At 39.2% G+C, this 21,919-nt stretch overlaps 1 long non-coding RNA gene across 1 annotated transcript; it reads right to left on the bottom strand.

Annotated features, from left to right (window-relative positions):
- Nucleotides 1-420: 420 nt before the first annotated feature.
- Nucleotides 421-21,292, bottom strand: LOC148901259 (uncharacterized). Its single transcript, XR_016117816.1, has 4 exons — nt 21,240-21,292; nt 20,291-20,507; nt 8,491-8,614; nt 421-531 (listed from the first exon to the last, which is right to left on the bottom strand). It is a non-coding gene; the product is annotated as an uncharacterized LOC148901259 (long non-coding RNA).
- Between the last annotated feature and the right edge of the window lie 627 nt (nt 21,293-21,919).

Raw genomic sequence — 21,919 nt, 5'->3', positions numbered from 1 at the left:
GTGTGTTTGTGCGTGTTTTTGCGTGTGTGCGCGCAAGTGTTTGTATATTCAAGTCACAACCTTTAACAAACCAAAAATGTTTAATTCAATTATTTCAATGATTAGTCACATAATTGACTTTCGTTTGACAGTTCAGATCAGATTGCCATTTTTGATTCGTAATACAGTTAGTGTGACGTCCCCATTAAACAGGTGTAACTGGTAAGGATCGTGTGAAGTATTTAAATGCATTTATTCATATTGAAATTTAGTCCTCATTACGGTCCAAACATGACTTCATAAAGTCTTATAGTATATTTAAAAGTGTGTATAAGATGACAAAGTCACCGTGTGCATCCATGATTTTTTGGGGGAACTGTAAGTCATTTGTGAAGGGTGGTCCCCGTAAGTGACGTGACATGATAACGCGCATGTATGTTTGCGGGTAGAGATTATGAAGGCCTTGGGCAGATTACCTGAACATGTCATCCTGTCGAAGCTGAAATCTGATTGGACCCCCAAAATATGGATTTGACCGCTTACAGTTCACCACTCCCTGGGAAAATATTTAACAGGGTTTATGGAATGAATATACAATATGATGCAGATGTGTACATTTTTTTTTCCTTTTGAAGGAAGGCGTCAAAGAAAATAATTAATAAGTATTGCTGTTCACATCTGTCAATGAAAAAAAATGATCATAAATTAGAAAATTCAGAAATAATTTTCCGTTGTCAATGAAGGTGATTGTTTCTGAGAGTGTTTGGGTCAGGGGGAAAAGCCTAAAAAAAGGACCTGACTATAATGTTCCAAAATATATTAAAATATACAGTAAAGTCTCGTTATATCGATATCGGATATATCGATAGTCCCGGTTATATCGATACTATTTCTATGCACGCACGGAGAAAATTACATGCAAACAGGGTCGGATATATCGATAGTCCCGGTTATATCGATATTTTTTCGGACTCCCTTGAATATCGATATAACGAGACTTTACTGTATATAATTCATTTTATAATAGATAAAAAATGTTCTGCTCACTCACAGAAAAACAATTATCCCATGACTCTAAAGTGTCCTTAAGAGTTTTGAAAGGCGCTAAGAAATGGAATGTATTATTATTATTATTATTATTACTACTATGACTATGATGATGATGATGATGATGATTATTATTATTATTATTATTAATAATTTTAAGAAAATTTCCTAATAGATCAACGAACATCCAAAACGTTTATACTTTTTGGTGGAGCTTTTGTGTGTGTGTTTTTTTTTTTTTTTGCAGGATGGAGGAGAACCACCACACAAGGATTAAAAAGGGACTGAATGGAAAATAGGAGTGTCTCTATCCCGGCCAAAGTCACAAGTTAATTTTGCAGATATTTTTTCTGAACTTTATACCAATCAGAGAAAAATAATGTCATTTCTATTATTTTAATCACTTAAAAAAAAAACAGATAAACCCACCATGTGACAAAAAGCACTGAACAATTTTGAAAAATAATATACCAATAATTGCAATTTAAAGGACAACCAACGTCCCCGGACAAGTTGCGTCCCTAATTTGTAAAATGTCTTCAAATGACTTCTACTGAGCGTATTTTACAAAGATTCCACCGCATATAGCTATATTTTACGTTTTAAGACTCGCGCTGAATATTCCGGAAGTCTTGTTTTTGAGTTGGTGACGAGTCCTCACCCTACGTCACTGAAGGAACGCCCCTGACTGAAAAAAATGACACATTGTAGCAGTCCTTCCATCACATCAATGCATTTTGCTGTGCATGTTTGGTCTGAAAACGTTGTGTTGCACCAAGAAGAGCCAGAAGAGGGCGACCAAGCTCTATATAAGGAATTTATCAGCCTGTGGAAACGGGCTGATTAATTCCTCACAGGAGGTCGGTCGCCATTTTCTGCCTCTTTTTGGGTGGTACATTTCCCCCCGATGTTGCCTCAAAATGGCACGGAATAAATTATTTAATCGATTGCAAACATGTATGCTTTCCTCTTCAGAACTATTTGAATCATATTCATAACTGAATGTGTAACAAGAAAGAATATTCTCCGAATCTAAAGCCATTGTTTTGATTCTCCAGCAATGCAAGACGTCTTGGCGTAAAGTCACGAACTGGGGGCGGGACTTACTGAAAATGCCCAATTCGCAGCTCAATTTTTTGCAGATTTTTGACACTTTAAGTCATTTTTATTTTTTATTAGTGTTTTGCATTTGAATAAAAATATCATACTGCGTGTTTTGGGTATTTTAGATGCTATAAAACGTTTTTCTGGTGTCAGTTAGGAAACAAAAATGTGATGTCGGTTGTCCTTGAACATAGCATTATTATGATTATGTTTTTGTTGTCAAGGTCCTTTTCACAAGCTTTTTTGCAGTTGGATTCGTGCTTCACATCCTCTAATTTTAAACAATGAAGTGCCTGTTCCATGCTAGAGTCTGCCTTTGTAATTGTTTGTATCCTTCCATTGTTCCATCAGTCATCCCCCCCCCCCATTTTCCATTTTCTTGTCTCCGACAAGTGATTACAACTGATTGGGGGGGGGGGGGGGGCGATGGAACTTAATTCATAAGCCATTAAGTGTTATGAATGGCAATTTCTGTGTCTCTCTCAGTGGCTCTTTAAGGCCATTTTGTAAGTGACGCACAGAGCCAGCTCAGTTCTGCTGGCTTCTCGCGGCTATAATTGAGCCTAATAGCGGCCGCACACACATAGGGGACCTCTTTGACACCTCTAGAAAATGTTCTAATGAAATGATCAAATAAGCATCATCCAACCTCACGGCGTATCAAAGCCGACTGCAGCTGCGCTGATATTTTGCTTGTTTAACAGCTACCAGGCCTCCGAGAGTCGAGAGCGACGGAAAGATGCATGTTTGCATGTGAGGACGTGCATTTTGTAACAGCTTCCAGTGTGTGTGTGTGTGTGTGTGTGTGTGCGTGTGCGTGTGTGTAACACAATACATCTTTATGTATATAAACGTCAAAGTGTTATGAAAGTCAACCTGTTATCCTTTCATTGACAATTGTGGATATTTTGTATGTTTATGCTGACAACTTGTCACAAACTTTTCCTAAAACATTCACAGTTACTTGTTTATTTATTTACTTTTTTGTTTTGTTTTGGGGGCGGGTGAAAATGTACATAAATATTGACATTGGAGGTTAGGGTATGTGGTAATCATCATTTTGTTTGCAAAATAGCCATATTGACCACAAGACAATGTTTTAAAATTATTCATGGATTCAATATTTTCATGGGAAATGTAATACAACACAATATAATACATATTGATGGGCAACATTCCAAATATGACAACCTTACTCTGTGTTGTGATTTTTAACATCTATGACTACTACTACTACTACTACTACTAATAATAATAATAATAATAATAATATATGCTACTAGTTCTACTACTATTAATAGTAATATTAATCTGATTATTAATATTCAGATTATTATTATGAATAATAATAATAATCATCATCATCAATAAATATATATTGAGGGGCAATATTCTAAAGATCAAATCCTTACTATGTATTGTGGTTTTTAAAATCTACTACCAATACTACTACTACTACTACTACTACTACTACTACTATAATAATAATAATAATAATAATAATAATAATAATAATAATAATAATAATAATAATAATAATAATAAACTACTATTTCTACTACTAATAATAATATTATAATAATAATACATAATACATATTGATGGGCAACATTCTAAATATGACATCCTTACTATGTCTTGGTTTTTCAAATCTAGTCCTACTACTATTACTACCATCACCGCTACTACTACTACGACTACTACTACTACTACTACTACTATTCCTACTACTAATGATAATAATATCAATATTATAATGACTAATAATAATACAAATACATATTGATGGGCAACATTCTAAAGATGGCATCCTTACTATTGGTTGGTTTTTCAAATCTAGTCCTACTACTACTACTACTACTACTACTACTACTACTACTACTACTACTGCTGCTAATAACAATAATACTAATAATAATAACAATACTACTATACTAATAATAATAATAATAATACTATTCCTACTACTAATGATAATAATATCAATATTATAATGACTAATAATAATACAAATACATATTGATGGGCAACATTCTGAAGATGTTTTGTGGTTTTTAAAATCTACTCCTCTTACTACTACTACTACTACTAATAATAATAATAATTAATAATTTACTACTCATAATAATAATAATAATAATAATAATAATAATAATAATAATAATTAATATAATGTATGAGTAAAAGGGCATAAATGGGAGGGTCTTGGCCTGGATTAATAAATATAGTCTCAAAATATAATGCAAAAAAAAATTGTGACATAATACAGTGCCCCCACTACACATTATTTGTTTTAAGTTTGGACTTTAAAAACTATTTCTGGGAAGAAAAATAATAAATATAATTGTGATCTTGAGTCTGCCAAAAGGAATTATATACATAATAGTTTTATTTTAGGACAAAGAGACAGGTATCTACACAATTGTGTCAACATGCAATCAGATCAATGCACAGGACATTTTGATATGGAGCAAAAAAATAGCTGTATTTTCTGTATTTGTATCTGTATATTTCTTTCATGGTGATGCAGGTGGGATGACCATTGTGTAAAATAAATTATGTTCCTCAAAATAACAATGTCATAACAGTTTCATTTGCTACTTTGTCAAAATCTTACATGATGATTTCAAACAACTTTAATGTTAATTTCTCGGCTTGTTGGAGTGAAGGAATCAAGTAAAGAGTTATTTTTCTAGGAATTCCCTTTGGAGTGACGGATGTCGACAGTGCAGCGCCTGCTTATTTTTCAAGCAGCTTTTTGGGATCTAACACGTGTTCCACATGTTTGGTTACATTTGACTTTGCACAAGATAAGAACCAGATTGGCTCCGGTGGCCAAGAGGCGGCGACACGGACGCGGAGCGCCTCGCGTGTTGTGTCTCGCGTTAGCCCTTGAGTGCTTTGTCACTCTGTCTGCTTTACTTCGTCCTAAACAGCCGCCCCGTGTTGTTTTAAGGGCCCTCATTTGAACCAGTGTAAGCATGCATGGAGAATGTTTCCACTTCTATAAACATTTTATTTATACACTTTATCTTCTCACACCTTACGCTCGCACTGAGAGGGCCTGAAACACAGCAGACTACCATTTTTATTTTACCTTTTATTGTTGTTGTAAATGCTATTTGTTTGATTTCCATTCAGGAAACCTTTGGAGAGAAATGTTTGTGGTAAAAAGTCGACCGAGATAACCCAAACATCCATACTGCACATGTTTGTGTTTGTGTGTGTGTGCGCGTGTGTGTGTGTGTGTGTGTGTGTGTGTGTGTGTGTGTGTGTGTGTGTGTGTGTGTGTGTGTGTGTGTGTGTGTGCGCGCGCGCGTGTGTGTGAGAGCGAGAAAGAAACATTTAACCCTTTTGTTACCATAATCTGAAAATTACATTTCATGATGAATCATTTTATTCACTACTAAAGAAGGCGTATCAATTAAAGGACAACCGACATCACTTTTTTGTTTCCTGACAACAGAAAAACGTTTTATAGCATCTAAAATACCCAAAACACGCAGTATGATATTTTTATTCAAATGCAAAACACCAATAAAAATGACTTAAAGTGTCCGAAATCTGCAAAAAAATTGAGCTGCGAATTGGGCATTTTCAGAAAGTCCCGCCCCCAGTTTGTGACGTCACACCAGGACATCTTGCATTGCTGGAGAATCAAAACAATGGTTTCAGATTCGGAGAATATGCTTTCTTGTTACACATTCAGTTATGAATATGATTCAAATAGTTCTGAAGAGAAAAGCATACATGTTGGCAATCGATTAAAGAATTTATTCCGTGTCATTTTGAGGCAACATTGGGGGGAAATGTCTCACCAAAAAAGAGGCAGAAAATGGCGACCGAGCTCCTGTGAGGAATTAATCAGCCCGTTTCCACAGGCTGATAAATTCCTTATATGGAGCTTGTTCGCCCTCTTCTGGCTCTTTTTGGTGCAACATGACGTTTTCAGACCAAACAAGCACAGCGAAATGCATTGACGTGATGGAAGGACTGCTACAATGTGTCCTTTTTTCGGTCAGGGGCGTTCCTTCAGTGACGTCACGTACGGACTCGTCACCAACTCAAAAACAAGACTTCCGGAATATTCAGCGCGAGTCTTAAAACGTAAAATATAGCTATATGCGGTGGAATTTTTGTAAAATACACTCAGTAGAAGTCATTTGAAGCCATTTTACAAATTATGGACACAACTTGTCTGGAAACGTCGGTTGTCCTTTAAGAAATGCAGAAATACATAACTTTTTTACAATATTTATATTGATCGTAAATAAAATCTCATCCCACATTTCTATTAGTTTTATTAATAAAACCATACATGAAGAATTTATACAACACAATGCAAACATAGGAAACCATTTTTATAGATATTTAGTAACATATAATGATAAAAATGCAGAGCAAAGTAATTGGCACTCACTTGTACACCTGGAGTAATTGTAATGCAATCTTGTGTTGACAGCCGAAAAATGCCACATGACGAGATATTGGAAGAATGAGGTATTAACTTGTAGCAAATTTGGGAAGAAACTTACTCTCCTTTATTTTCTACAAGTAGAAATTCATGGCCGTCAGTTCAATTGTCCTAGAGTTAGAGTGCCTTATGAAAGTTCACAAGTTTGATTTTCTTTTGCGGGCCAAATAAAATGATATGGCGGGCCAGATTTGGCCCCTGGGCCTTGACTTTGAGAGCTGTGCTCTACGTCATGGGTGCTTTTTCAAACTTTTTCAAAAGCTACTTTTGAAATGACCACATCAAAATGAGCTACTCATATTTATTAAGAAATAAATTTGATGATTCTTGCAACTTATGTTGATGTATACAGTGAACCCTCGTTTATTGCGGGAGATATGTTCCAAAAATAGCCCACGATAGGTGAAATCCGCGAAGTACAATGTAGTCAGCTTTTTTTTTTAACACAATGCAAAACTGTCCATACTGCAGAATGAAACAAAAAAATAAAACCTATTTTTTAATCGTTTCACGAATGGTGTTGTAAAACAATATTTGCTGCTGAGCCTATTCGTCCTGACTCCGCTGCGCTGTTGCGTCTTTCTCTACTGAAGGAGTCTTTTTCCGAGAGAAGAACATTGTTATCGGTAGTTGTTGGCACTCCCTTTTTTTTGCAAGAATATTTTTATAAACCGACATGGCCCGATTTCTAGAAGCAGAATGCTCCACGCCAGTGTGCTTGATTTTATTCTGCTTTGTTTGCAGTGTTGTTTCTTTTACTTTGTTTGCACATTTGCATTCCATTAAAAAAAATCCCCTGAAAAAAAAAAATCAGCGATGCCCTGAAGCCGCGATAAGTGAACCGCGAAGTAGCGAGGATCACTGTAACTGCATGTTACACAACATAATATCCTTCTGTACATTTTTTTTTCATTACCTGAGTCCACTCTGATAACTGGCAGACGAGACAAACTAACTTTGAAAAAAAAAATCCTCCTCCCATTCCGTATGAAAGTGATAAATTGTTTTCTTCTTACTTGGTCCAGCTCCCCCACTCATTTTATACCCTATTTTACATTTAAGAGGGAAAAAAACGAGCGAAAAATTAGGATGTAACTAACAACTAAATTAATGTTAACTTTGCAACATTCAGATGCGTTGTTTGAGCACGCAGTGTGACTAATAATAAAACGTCATCTAATTGGTTGTCCAGTGTTTCAATCAAGTGAAGGGATGGCTGGTACGCAGTGTATCGAATAATTAAATGTCATCTGATTGGTTGTCCGGTGTCAATCAAGTGAAGGGTTGGCTGATAGGCTGACGTCCAGTTTTTTCGAAACAACGTAACTTTATTTGTATAACATCAGTTCAAGACAACGTTACATAACGTTGTCATGTGTTCTAGCAATAGTACATTGGAGATCGACTGGTCGATCGCGATCAATGTATTGAGCACTCCTGCTCTATGCCATCAACTTATAGTGACAGAAAGAACAAATACATTGTATTAGAGAAAAAAATCCACATTCTCTTTTTGTTTGATGGTGTGCCGTGTGGTGAAGAATGTGACAATAAATGAAAACAAAAGTGGGGAAAACTTATGCTTTTATTGTTCTTTTAATTGTAAAGTGTCCTTGGGCACTTGTAGATTAAATTTATTAGTATTATTATCAAAGTCAAAGTCAGATTTATTGTCAAATATGCTAATTATTAATTATTATTATTATTATTATTATTTATTATTATTATTATTATTATAAAAAGAAAGAAGGATGCGAGACATCAGTGTGATTGAGCAGCCAAGCATCAATGGCCATCATTCGAAAGTGAAAGTACATGACCAGGGTTTGGCAGGGAGGGGCCAAATAAAGGAATTCAATCAATTCTATCTGTGTCTTTTTAGAGACTTGCCTGGTCTCCTCTTCCGGTTGTTCCTCTGTTTCTCGGGCCTGCGCTGTCTCTCGTCGGCGTGCCGGCCAGCTGCCGCGAGCCGAGAATAGTCGAGGAGGGCTCCTCCTGATCGTTGACCTCCTTGTCAAGGACACAGATGGGAATTAGGAAAAGTGGACTTGTTTGGAACAATTATAGAAATTACTTTAATATCTTCAAAACAAAAAAAAAATGGGCCGACGGGGTGGGGAGGATATATTTATTTGACATGTTGACTGTCAGATTGGATTTCCACCCAGGCTGGCGTGCACGTGTGTATGTGTGTGTGTGTGTGTGTGTGCGATGGATAAAGCTCACATGATTTGTCCATGCTGCTATCCAGGTGTGTTTTGTATCGCTCTAATCTGTCCGTTTGGTTGTACGTTTTATTTTGTCGGTGAAAAAGGACTGGGAGGAGGGGTCAAACATAAGCACCTGCTTGACTTCGAGAGGGGTGGGTCATGACCCCCCCACCTCCAACCCTGAAATGGACACCGACTAATAGAGAGCCATCTGTTAAATTGTAATTGAACGGTACACAGCACTCTGAACTCTGCCTGTGTAAGCGTGCAGGATTTAGGCAGACGCTCCAATGACAAGTTAATTTCGGCAGCGACGAGCCGCGGCGAGTGTTTTGCCTTCTTGACTTTCCCCCCAAAAAACGGCTCTTATTAATGATAATTGGTTAAGGAGAAGGGAAAAAGGTGACACATGTCTGATTTGTGTTTGTCTTTACATTTTTGATCATTTGAGGCACACTTTTTTTTCCTCCACAAGGACAAATTAAAAGTGGTTACACCACAGAACAAAAGTCCTATTTTATTCATGTGAACTATAACATAGAGGTGATTGCATTTTATTTGTATGTACACACATACACAAAACAAACCAAATGTGATAATATACACCCTGTCATTTGTTTGCATATCAGAAAATTCGATCACTCACAATGTGAGAAATTCAAGTGTTGAGATATTATTATAAAGTCTACATTTTCTAAAATTTGAAGTGAAAATTTGAAGATCAAGTCCCACATCAATGTTTATAAGTCATGTATCAAAGTACCTGTTTGGATAACTCATTGGCTGACTAGCTGGGCATTTTCAAAAGATTTTTATTTTTAACCCAAGGTTGGGTTAATTATTTTGACCCAGCAGATTGCATTGGAGATTGGATATGAGCCGGTCTGAAGAGCGAAAGCTGGTCCCCATTTCTGGCCGTCTGAACTTGTCAGTATGTATCTTTTTTGTTGTTTTGTTTTGGTTTTTTTACTTCTTGATAGATCAAAATCTTGATCCGGGTACGAATAATCCACCATTGGCTCAGCCCATTGATGTTTCCCCAAATGTGCGTTACTTTCAACCCAGCAGTTTCAAGATTCGAGCAATCTCAGTTGATGTGTGTGTGTGTGTGTGTGTGTGTGTGTGTGTGTGTGTGTGTGTGTGTGTGTGTGTGTGTGTGTGTGTGTGTGAAAGAGAGAGAGAGAGGGGGGATAGAGAGAGAGAGAGAGAGAGAGAGAGAGAGAGAGAGAGAGAGAGAGAGAGAGAGAGAGAGAGAGAGAGAGAGAGAAGCAGGCAGACAGAAAGAGAGAGACAGAGATACAGACAGAGGCATAGAGAGAGATAGAGAGAGAGAGAGAGGGAGAGAGAGAGAGAGAGAGAGAGAGAGAGAGAGAGAGAGAGAGAGAGAGAGAGAGAGAGAGAGAGAGAGAGCAGGCAGACAGAAAGAGAGAGACAGAGAGATAAACAGGGAGAGAGAGAGAGAAAGGGAGAGACAGGCAGAGAGACTGAGAGAGACAGAGTGAGAGAGAGAGACAGGCAGAGAAAGAGACAGCGAGAAAGGGAGACAGAGACAGATAGGTAGGCAGACAGACAGAGAGAGTGAGAGAGCGAGCGAGAGAGGCAGAGAAAGACAGACAGAGCGACAGAGACACATGCAGAGACAGAGAGAGAGACAGACAGACAGAAAGAGAGAGGGAGACAGAGACAGACAGGTAGGCAGATAGACAGACAGAGAGAAAGAGACAGACAGAGAGAAAGAGACAGAGAGAGAGAGAGAGAGAGAGAGAGAGAGAGAGAGAGAGAGAGAGAGAGAGATAGACATGGAGAGAGAGACAGAGAGAGATTGACAGAGAGACAGACAGAGGCATAGACAGACAGAGAGAGAGACAGTGAGAGAAACATCGAGAGACAGACCGATAGAGACATAGACAGACAGAGACAGACAGACAGACAGACAGACAGAGAGAGAGAGAGAGAGAGAGAGAGAGAGAGAGAGAGAGAGAGAGAGAGAGAGAGAGAGAGAGAGAGAGAGAGGTTCAAATTCCCCAGTAAAGACAGACAGGCCTCACGCTGATTTCAAAGTCAAAGTCAGTCCAAAGTGGTGAAGGCCAAGCTCAGGATTGAGCTCTTCCCCCCCCTCCCTCCCTCCCAAAAAACATCCCGCCACGACTGGCCCCCATAATTGACCAGTGGGACCCCCAGAGGGCACGACTCCTGTCAGATCAGCCTCAAAGAAGGAGTACCAGAGACACATCCTGCGGGGAATATTCACTAATTAGCTATGTTTAAACATTTCCTGCTTGGAAGAACTTAAAGAGCGCACCCACAATCATGTGAACAATAGCGAGAGAGGGGTCCATGTAGAAAATGAGGACTCCGCCCCTCCACCCCTGTTCTCCACGCTTTTGGATCTTAACTACAGATCGGACTGTTTACCAACCTTTCATTGAACGTGGCATTCCAACTGAAACAGTTGACCCTGAACGCACCTGCAAGGCTCACAAAAAAACAGGAACAAAGCGCTTAACATGGACAACTATCATATACAGGAATAAAGCAGTCACAAAGATAGTAGAAAGCACCAAGGAGTGAAACCACGATCAAGTCGGAATCATGCTGAGTCAATTGCCAAAGAGTACAAGTGAGTTTTGAGGCCGAATGTTCAGTTTTGTGTCATTCCAGAGAGTGGGACCAGCAAAGGAACAGACCCTTTAAGACTCCAATTAGGTTTTGGCACATCAAATAATGTCTGGTCAGCAGATCTGAGGCGTCGGGAAGGTGTATAGAGGTGGATGAGGCCATTTAAAGATTTGAAGACAAATAATAAGATCTTGAAAAGAACTCTAAAATGGATACAGAGCCAGTGATTGGATGCCAGAATAGGAGTTACTGTATGCGCTCCATCTTACGAGTACCATTCAAGAGGGGAGCAGCAGCATTCTGGGCGAGCTGGAGACACCTCATGGAGGATTGACTGACTCCAAAGTTAATGCGCATTACAGTAATGTTGCCGAGATGTGACAAAGGCATGAATTACGGCTCCAAGGTGCTCATGGGGTTTTATTTTAGCCAGATGCCAAAAATGAAAGAAGCTAGATTTAGCAACAACACCAATTTGTCGGTCAAGTTTAAAGTCACTGTCCAGTTCAAGACCCAAGTTTGAGACTGTTGACTTCAGATAAGGAGCCAAAGGAGCCCGGTCACATTTGATCCGATTCACAGGAGACCGACCCGAATCGATTCCCAATGCACAATTGAAGCTGATAGATTTTTCGATTCGCTTCAAGATTTTACACAGTATTAATTTGACCATCAGAAGATTCAATACTGCAAAAATCTGAATCATTGGTAAGAATTCTTACAGGAAGAACCGAACCAAATTACATTCATTATGTTTGTTTGATTGAATATTACCCGATCATATTTGGCGACTGGAACTTTGCGATGTCAATTTGAATTTGATGAATGGTTCAGCCGCAGTTTAGAAGACGCTATTTGCAGTGGCGGGTCATGAATTTCACCCCTGGGCCTTCAGTAGTGCTACGTCCAAGCTGCGACTGTAAATAAAAAAGTTTGGTGTGATTTACCAAAGGGTCCCGTTAGCCAGGAAATAAGTTGTGAAGAAAGAAATACTGTCATTTTGTCGAGTTTTTACCGCGAATGTGTGGATTCGCAATATGGGATCACAAGTCAATCTTTGACACAGCAGAGAAGATAGAACAACAGGATCATGAATCATATCAGACCATTTTTAATGATGCGCATTTTTTTTCTTGAAAAGCCTGTCTTGAAAATGGCTTTAGCAATAAATCTGCAACCAAATCCATTTCTTCTCCTCCTTCAGCCATTGTGGGTTGACAAAACTGCTATTAAATCAACACAACAATGTATTTGCTTATGCAGCTCGCTACCGATACAATGTGCTAGCTCTGGCCAGTATGCTCTTGTCACGAGTGGCTGGTGATATAGCCTGCGAGAAGGCCCTGTCTGTCACCAACTCAAAATCTGATTGGTTAAAAGCAACATACATTAGTTAAAGCAACACAGTCATCAACACCTCATTTATTGCGACAGGGCCTTCAGAACTGATTTTGAAGGCGTCCAGGTAGGACCCTGGTAACAAAAATGTTGCTGAAATGTTATTGGTTACAGGCTCGAATATGAAAAAAACACATCTGGAAGCAGCACAACATAGGAAACAAAAGCAATGACAGGAAGTTGAAATACAATTTGGAATTATTTCATAAGAATTTATGGACAAAATATAATTAACATCAGTCTGTGATTCAGATATTTTAAGACCAGCAGAGAAGGCCCTGACGGCCCACCGCTGGCTATTTGTGAGTTGATAATTGCATTTGGCTTGATCGAGGTGTTACCAAATGCTTTGTTGTGTTCACCGTGTCTGTATTGTGGCGGACAATGCGGTGCCCGAGGGTTTTAACGCACAGCACAAGAAATTGTTTGCCGATCCGCTGGCTGTCAAAAGTGTTTTAATGAAGCTCCAAAAGAAGCTGAACCGACTGGTTTGGGAGTCGAATTGCATCTGATCTAACGTGTGCATCGTCTCTTTGTGTTCAGGGCATAGTGAATTGTCTTGCCTAACAAACGTTTCTATGATTGAGCATAAAGCTTGATCACATGTTCTCCCCTCTATTCATTGTTGTGAACGCGAGCATAACCTTAAATACAAGACAGAGAGCAAATAATGTATTTTTCAATTAAATCATCTGCGATCGCATTGTGTTGGCTCATCGGCGGTCAAATTGCATTTGTTTGCTGTGACATCCCACGTTGATGTTTTTTTTTTCATTGATTTTCCTTTGTATTTGGAATCGACTGCGCATGTGCGCGACTGTGTGATGGAGCAGAGTATGTATCATCTGCGCATTTGGTAACTGTCAGAACAATCAGAATTGAAATTTGACATTACAATCCACATTATAATTATAATTATAATTACAATTACAATTATAATTATAATTGCAATAAGAATAAGAATAATAAATGAATAAATAAATAAACAAACACATAAACAAATGAATGAATGAATAAACTCAATAAATAGATAGATACATAAATACATAAATAAATAAATATATAAATAACACACGCCCTTCTGTTTGTGTACCGATATAATAATATTTTTTATTAATAATTAATAATAATAATAATTATTATTATTATTATTACTATAATAAGAATAAGAATAATAAATGAATAAATAAATAAACGAACAAATAAACAAATAAATGAATGAATAAATAACTCAATAAATGAATAAATAAATAAATGAATAAATAAATAAATAAATAAATAAATAACTGCTTTGAGGGTGTTTCCAGCTGGATGCAGGTAAGCACATTTAAAAAGTCTTTGGCGATTTGTCTTCTCCACTTAACACCTGACATACCACCTACCCTCCCCACTGACCTTTCACCTCTGACCCACGACTTGACAACCTGGGGGATGTCTCTCGGATACTTTCCTTTCTCTAACTCGCGACTCTTTTCTTCTCCAAGTGCCACCGAGTGAAAGATATCCAGGTCTTTTTCCTAAAGCTTGGGTGGGGAGGGGGGGGGGTGATACAAATGCAGGTGTTCATGCCCAAGCACCCTCTCAAGTTCAAACATCAGCGAGTCCTTAGCAACCAGCTCACAGTCAAACAATGTGTCAGTGGCCCCACACATGCCCGCAGGCGACAACTGTTGTACTCGCACCCGAGAGAACTCTTTGCTTTGAAGGGGATGAACGCCTCATATTCACATAAACCTGTCACTCTGGGGAATATATAATCCATGTCTTCAAAAGTTTGGCGTGATAATGTTGAAGGAAAAAAAAGCCACTCCCAAATAGATGCAGTTATTGTTCTGTCACATATTTGTGACCAACCAAATCATGGAAGCCATACATTTGGTAGATGAGCCTTGAGTGGGGATTTACCCATCATTACTCCATCTCTCACTACCCCAACAATGTTGCCACACTCTTTAGAGCACAGGTGTCAAAGTCAAGGCCCGCGGGCCAAATCCGGCCTGCCACATAAATTTTTTCGGCCCGCGAAAGCAAATCAAACGTATGAAATTTCATGATGCTTGCTAAATTCTTAACCAAAATTTCATATTTTTGGATATAAACCACAATAACAGTCATTATTCTTGACTTCAGATTTGATAACTAGTTATTCATTCATTTGTTGTGTGCTCTATATGTAAGATGTGGATCGGATTAAACATTCTAATGGCTTCCCCAAATTCATAACGGCCCTCGGGAGGAAACCATACCTACAATGTGGCCCGCAGCAAAAAATGACTTTGACACCCCTGCTTTAGAGCATTTTGATATTTTTTTCCAGGATATCGCACCATACTCAGAGCTGACTTTCAGCAGTCAAATCTAATCAGTCACAAAACAGCCTTTTTACTAGCTGAAAAACAGGGAAAAAAGTTTGTGGAGCCTTCCCACCTAAACATTTGCTGTTTATAGTCGCAACTAGCCAGCAGCAAACTCTACCTACAGATACGGCAGCGGCGGACCTTCAAAGCCCGCAAAGCCTTCTCTGCAGGCCTACAAATATCGGAATCACGGACTGATGTTAATTATATTGTGTCAGTGAATTTTTATTAAATAATTTGTAATTGTCTTTAAAGGACAACCGACGTCTCGACAACCGAAGTTCTGTCCATAATTTGTAAAATGGCTTCAAATGACTTCTACTGTGCGTATTTTAATAAGATTCCACCGCATATAGCTATATTTTATGTTTTAAGACTAGCGCTGAACATTCAGGAAGTCTTGTTTTTGAGTTGGTGACGAGTCTGTACGTGACGTCAGAAAAGGTCCGCCTCCTCACCGTAAAAAAAAGACGCATTGTAGCGTCTTTCCATCACGTAAATGTATTTTGCTGTACTGTTTTTTTTTAACCATGTCTTACACCCAAAAGCCGCCAGCAGAGGGAGGCAAACTCCATGGAAATAATTTATCAGCCTGTGGAAACGGGCTGATTCATTCCTCACCGGAGCTGGTCGCCATTTTTCTGCCTCTTTTTGGGTGAGACACCCCCCCCCCCCCGCCCGTTTGCCTCAAAATGACACGGAATAAATTCTTTCATCGATTGCAAACATGTATGCTTTGCTCATCAGGACTATTTCAATCATATTCATAACTGGATGTGTAACAAGAAAGCATATTCTCCGAATCTGAAGCCATTGTTTTGATTCACAAGCAATGCAAGACGTCTTGGCGTGATGTCACGAAATGGGGGCGGGACTTTCTGAAAATGCCCAATTCGCAGCTCATTTTTTTGCAGAATTTGGACACTTTACGTCATTTTTATTGGTGTTTTGCATTTGACAAAAAATATCATACTGCATGTTTTGGGTATTTTAGATGCTATAAAACGTTTTTCTGGTGTCAGTTAAAAAAACAAAAAAGTGATGTCGGTTGTCCTTTAAGATTCCTTTCATTACGTTCCCCCTGCGACGCTGCTTCCAGATGTGTGTTTTCGTATTTAAGCATTTAACCAATCACATTTCAGCCATCATTCGTTACCAAGGTCAGAAATCTACCTGTACGCCTTCACAATCAGTTCTGCGGCCCTTGTCGCTTTAAATGTGGTGTCAATGACACTGTTGCTTTAATTAATGTCTGTTGCTTTAACCAATCAGATTTCAAGTTGGTGACGTGAGGCCTGGGGTAACGTCAGTTTTCGCAAACTATGATTGGCTAGTCACCAGTCAATCATAACATCACTTGCCGCAAGATCAAGCTAGCCAGAGCTAGCGCACTGTATCGGTAGCGAGCTGCATAAGCAAATATATTATGTTGATTTAATAGCATTTTTATCAACCCAAAATGGCTGAAGGAGGAGAAGAAATTGATTTGGTTGGAGATTTACTGTTAAAGCCATTTTCAAGACGGACTTTTCAAGAAAAATGGACATCATTTAAAAGGTTGGTCAGTTATTTCCTTGCTAATGGTAGTATCTAGTGGACTAGTAGTAAATCACACCACTTTTTTCAGTCTGGATTTATTGACATAGCACTACTGAAGGCCTAGCGATGAAATCCACGGCCTGCCACTGACATACCGTGTTTTTTTTTTTTTTTTTTTTTTTTTTTTGCCTTTTTAAACTTCTCTGGTGTCCTCACAAAGTGCCAACTACAAACAATAGCCAACATATGACACCCAACCACCCTTCACGTCTATTCAGCGGCATATTTATGTAAATTGGCCATCCTGCACCAACCCCACGGCTTGTTTGAGTAGCCATTCACACCTAAGCATTAAATGAATGAAAATAATGTTACTTGTACGTAATGCCTGATAGTTTGACAACGTAAAAAAAATTGGACACTGTTGTGAAGGAGGAAAAGTGATGAACATTTTAACTTATAAAAAAAAAAATAATAATAATAATAAATCATTACTCCCACATTCCAAAAACATGCATGGCAGGCAGATTGAACACTCTAACTTGTCCTTAGGTGTGAGTGGGAGAGTGACTGTTGTACGTCTTTGTGTGCCCCGCGATTGGCTGGCAACCAATTCAGGGTGTCCCCCGCCTCGTGCCCGAAGACAGCTGATATAGGCTCCAGCACCCCCCCCCCCTCCGTGACCCTAATGAGGAATAAGCGGTACGGAAAATGGATGGATGGATGGATAATAATAATAATAATAATACATTTAATTTCTAAGCGCCTTTCAAAACTCTCAAGTACACTTTCCAGTCACGGAATAAGAACTTTTTTTTGTGCGGGTGAGCAGCGGCAACCATTCGCGCCAGCGTTCACTCTACCCGGCAGTAACACAGCAGCAAGGTTATGAAAGGAAGAGACAAGGAAAGAAAGAAGTAGAAAAAAGAAATACAGGAGCTGCTGGAAAAGCAGAAACTCTCACGGCACCATCTTGAAGTGATAAATAAAACAATAAAATAAATGGTAAAATAGATAAATAAATAAATGGTAACCTTCGGGAGCTGAGGTTAAAATTTAGTCACCTGGAGCACTAGCGACCTTGGATTTGTTTTGATCAGATTTTGTTACTAAAAGAAATAAAAAGTGTATAGCATGTGTTTCAGTAGCATTTTAGCATCGGAATAAAGTACGACAAAAGCAAGGTAATAGAAAGTCGTTACGACGGCTTATAATCAGCCTTTTTATCTCTCTTGACATTTTGTTGTCTGGGCATTTATTTATATGCTACTTCCTGGTATTCTGCTCTGTCAGCCGTTTTTGCAAAAGGTCCTCGAACACCATTCACCCTCCCCTTCATAAAAAGGCATCAAAATGTATGGCAATACACCAGAAACGTCAACCAGAAAAATATTGCATCCAATCTTCCTGAGATGAAGAAGAGAGATGGAAAAAAAAGGCAAAGGGGATCAGTTTCAGCGTTTCTTTCTCAACAAGGCAAAATTCCCTCATGAACAGGAGCGCAACTCTAAACCCGCAACTAAATCGCATACATGGCCCCGCAAGCCAGAGGCAGACACCTGCGGGATACGCAACACCGCCGTGGACTTCTTCTCAGGCTAGGAGCTCCACTTCAACATTGCACATTGACTCATTACCTCCACCAGGGAGCTGCTGTTTTGGGGGCTTTGTTTATGTTCGTCAGATATTAAGATTGCTATCATAATTTAGTGGATCAGATAAGTGAAGACGGGTTTTGGATTGGATTGGATTTGCCTTTATTAGTCTCGCAGTGGAGAAATTTACATTTCACAGCAGCAAAATTATGAAAGAAATGAAAGTAGAAAAGCAAAATACAGGAGCTGCTGGATAGGCAGCCACTCCCGCGACGCCATCTTGAAGTCAAAACAACAACAACAAAAACTCAATAAATAATATGACAACACAAAGACACAGAGACATCCATTCTCAAGCATTTTCTGTACCATCTTTGTTATATAAAGCAGTTTCAGATGAAAGAGGAGAGGATCAAAGTGTCTCTTCACCAGTGGATGAAGGACATTACGGTGGAATGTGCACGTCGACTACAAGCTAAATGTTGAAAGCAAACACGCAGCTGTAGCATCCATTGACGAAAAGAGATTGCCTCACATCTCCTGTCCCTCATAAATCTGCTTCAATTCCATTGGCATATTCTTTCCTTCTTATCGCGGGCTCCTCAAGCCATGTATCCATCCAGCTGCAGACTGTCCAACAGCACCGACCTTCCGCTGAACAAAGCGAGGCTGTGAAGATGCTGCACATTACAGGTGCAAAAAAAGCACAATGGCCCCCGTGGTGTCCAGCGATGACAGTCGAATGGCAGCGACATTCCTCCCGTTCAAAAACAGTACTGGCATATTCATGCTGCCGAAAAGGCGCAACCGCTCAGCAAAGTCTCCTCCTTGAGGAATGCTGTGGCCAAAAATGCTGAAAACCAATTCGTATCAGTTCCAAGCTTTTCCACCAATTTTTTTTCTGTTTTTTTTTATATCTCGGTAGAGAACAGAAAATCAGTTTTTGACCAAAAAAAACTGTTTTTTTATACCTCGGTTAAAAACCGAAAATCGATTCTCGACTCCCCTCCGCTTTCTTATACGCTTCCTTGTGTAGCGTTTCATTGTGATCAACTCATTATCCTCGTGTAGTTCCATTGTGAGCAGGCGTGTTTGTATTTATCATCACAATATAAACTCATTCACTGCCATTCCCGAATGTTTTTCGGGAATTGAAAATATTACGTCGGGCGCCATTTCTGAATTTGTTCGGTTTTTGTTTGTCTTGCTGAACTGCTATTAATGCGCTGGTCAGCCCTCTGGCAATGTTTTTTTTCTTTTCCACAAGGGGGAAGCATTTCCCTTTCTTCCATGTTTGCGCTTTGTTACAGCTTTAGCTGTTGTTAAAGCGCTATATAAACCAATATGTATGTATAGCATTGTACATTTTGGACTGCAACCCTCATTTCAAGCTCATATAACTTTAGACCTATATAAATGTAATGGACTTTTTTTCAGAGGAAAGAAGAGAGTCTGAGGATCCTTATGCTGCATTGAATTTTTCTGTAGTCCTAAAACTCAATATTCTGTGAGTCCTGGAATTTGAGTGATGATGTCAAAAACCTTGACACTGGAGTGGACACAATTTTGAATATGTCCGGCAGTGAATGAGTTTAAAAAAGCTGACTTTCATTACAATGATTATAATGTGATTCTTTTGTGGTTTTCAAACAGGTTTCTGGAACAGATTATGGCTTGAAAACTGAGGTTTGACGGTACTGTATATATATACATATATTCAGTCGTCCCTATTTATTTTGAGGCTTCTGGAACATCATATTATATCACGAGACCAAAGTTTTGAATATTAATTTTATTTATTTATTTATTCATTTTTGCGACGGGAATCTAATACGACTTGGATTTGTACTCAAAATGACATCATTGTGGTATTTTGGTGCCACAAAGCGTAAGATAGCTGTCATCGGAGTACTTCTGCTTTTTCAGGTTCCACATGATTTGTCACTGCTTAACATGCCTAATACTTACAGAAGACGAAGATCACCTGCACCCCATGGTTCATTGAAGGTGTTCATCATTGCAGTCAAGTCATTTCAGGGGCGCTCACATGACGAGAAGGGCCAAGGCTGCTTTTTGTTGCGGTGCTTTCTTTCGTCTCGAGTCTCTTCGGTGTGTGAACCGCAGGCAGGAGGTGCCAGGATAACAATGGACGAGGGTTTGGGCATTCCCCTTGCATCAACGCATTCTATTGACATGGGGGGAGAGAAAACAAGCTTTTGTTTCTTCCTCAAGTCTCATTTATTATTAAAGCGTACTGCCAGTCATGTAGACACATTGGACAGAGGCCGCAATTGGATCAACTCACACGTGGAGGTGATAAAAGTACTCACGCTGGACTTTTTACCCTTTTTTACAAGGCTTTACAGACGCTCCCTACCATACGAACGAGATACGTTCCAAGTCGTCGTTCGTAAGGTTAATTTGTTCGTAAATTGCTTCAGTGCTATATATTGGATGGAATGTACAGTTCACCCTGAACTCTATTTTTTCTTCTTTCTCATTTTTTTCTGCAAGACCTCACTTCAACCCTTTCTTGTTGTTCGTTTTTGCATTACTACATTACGTCACTTTATATACGTCACTTCCTCACTTTACATATGTCACTACCTCACTTTACATACGTCACTGCCTCACTTTCCATACGACACTACCTCACTTTACATACAGAAATTACATGTATTGTCTGTTGTCAATTGTATGTCTTTTTTAGCCACGTTATAAGTGTCTTGCATGTCTTGCACGCTGGGTCCGAGAGGACATTAATTTCATCTGTGCTGTATGTCATGCATATTAGCATATTTGACAATAAAGCTGACTTTGACTTTTGACTTTGACTACTGTATGTCTAAGTCAAACGCTGAAAGGGGAAGTATCAAACACAGACGCTATCACAGTCGTGAAATAAATTCCCACCTACTGTAGTACGACGACATATATCCTTGGATCGCTTGCTCCTGGCGCGTCAACTGGGAAGAGGGATTACGGGCCCGCCCATATACTCTAAACAGCCAATTGTTAGCAAGCGCGGCGCCTCCTACTCAGAGGGTAACCTCGGAAGAGGAATTTCCGTCCCGCCCACATACTCTACGCAGCCAATTGTAAGCGAGCTCGGCGGATCGGGGTCTGAACTTGTTGGTAACACTTCAGTATAGCAGGGCGCTGATTGGTCATCTTTGGTGTCTGTCACGTAAACATACAGCCCTCAATACCTTGACGTGTCTGTGTGTGTGCGTGAAGCACAGTACGCAACCAATGGCAAATGTCCTCGGGCGGAAAAAGGAGCGCAATACAAAATGTAATTTACAGTATCTCTGTCCGAACATTTTTCTACATACTGTACCCGCAAAACTGTTCGTATGTACCGTAACGTCGTAACTCGAATGGTTGCAAACTCCACACAGGAAGGCTGGAATCAAACCTGGAATCACTTCGAGACAGTGAGCTAACCACCTTCCACTGGGCTGCCCTTCTAAGCAATTGATTTTTTTGAGATGTATTTACATTTGTATTCTCCCGAAAAAAATGCTCTCGTCTTTTTTTCCTCTTCATATTTTAGTTTATTCTTGGGGGAAATCGGATTTTAGTGTCAAAACGTTC

This window comes from Hippocampus bargibanti, linkage group LG02 (genome assembly GCF_051943395.1).
Source record: "Hippocampus bargibanti isolate YZ-2025 linkage group LG02, ASM5194339v1, whole genome shotgun sequence".
NCBI classification, from domain to species: Eukaryota; Metazoa; Chordata; class Actinopteri; order Syngnathiformes; family Syngnathidae; genus Hippocampus; species Hippocampus bargibanti.
This window is presented reverse-complemented; position numbering and strand designations above follow the sequence as displayed.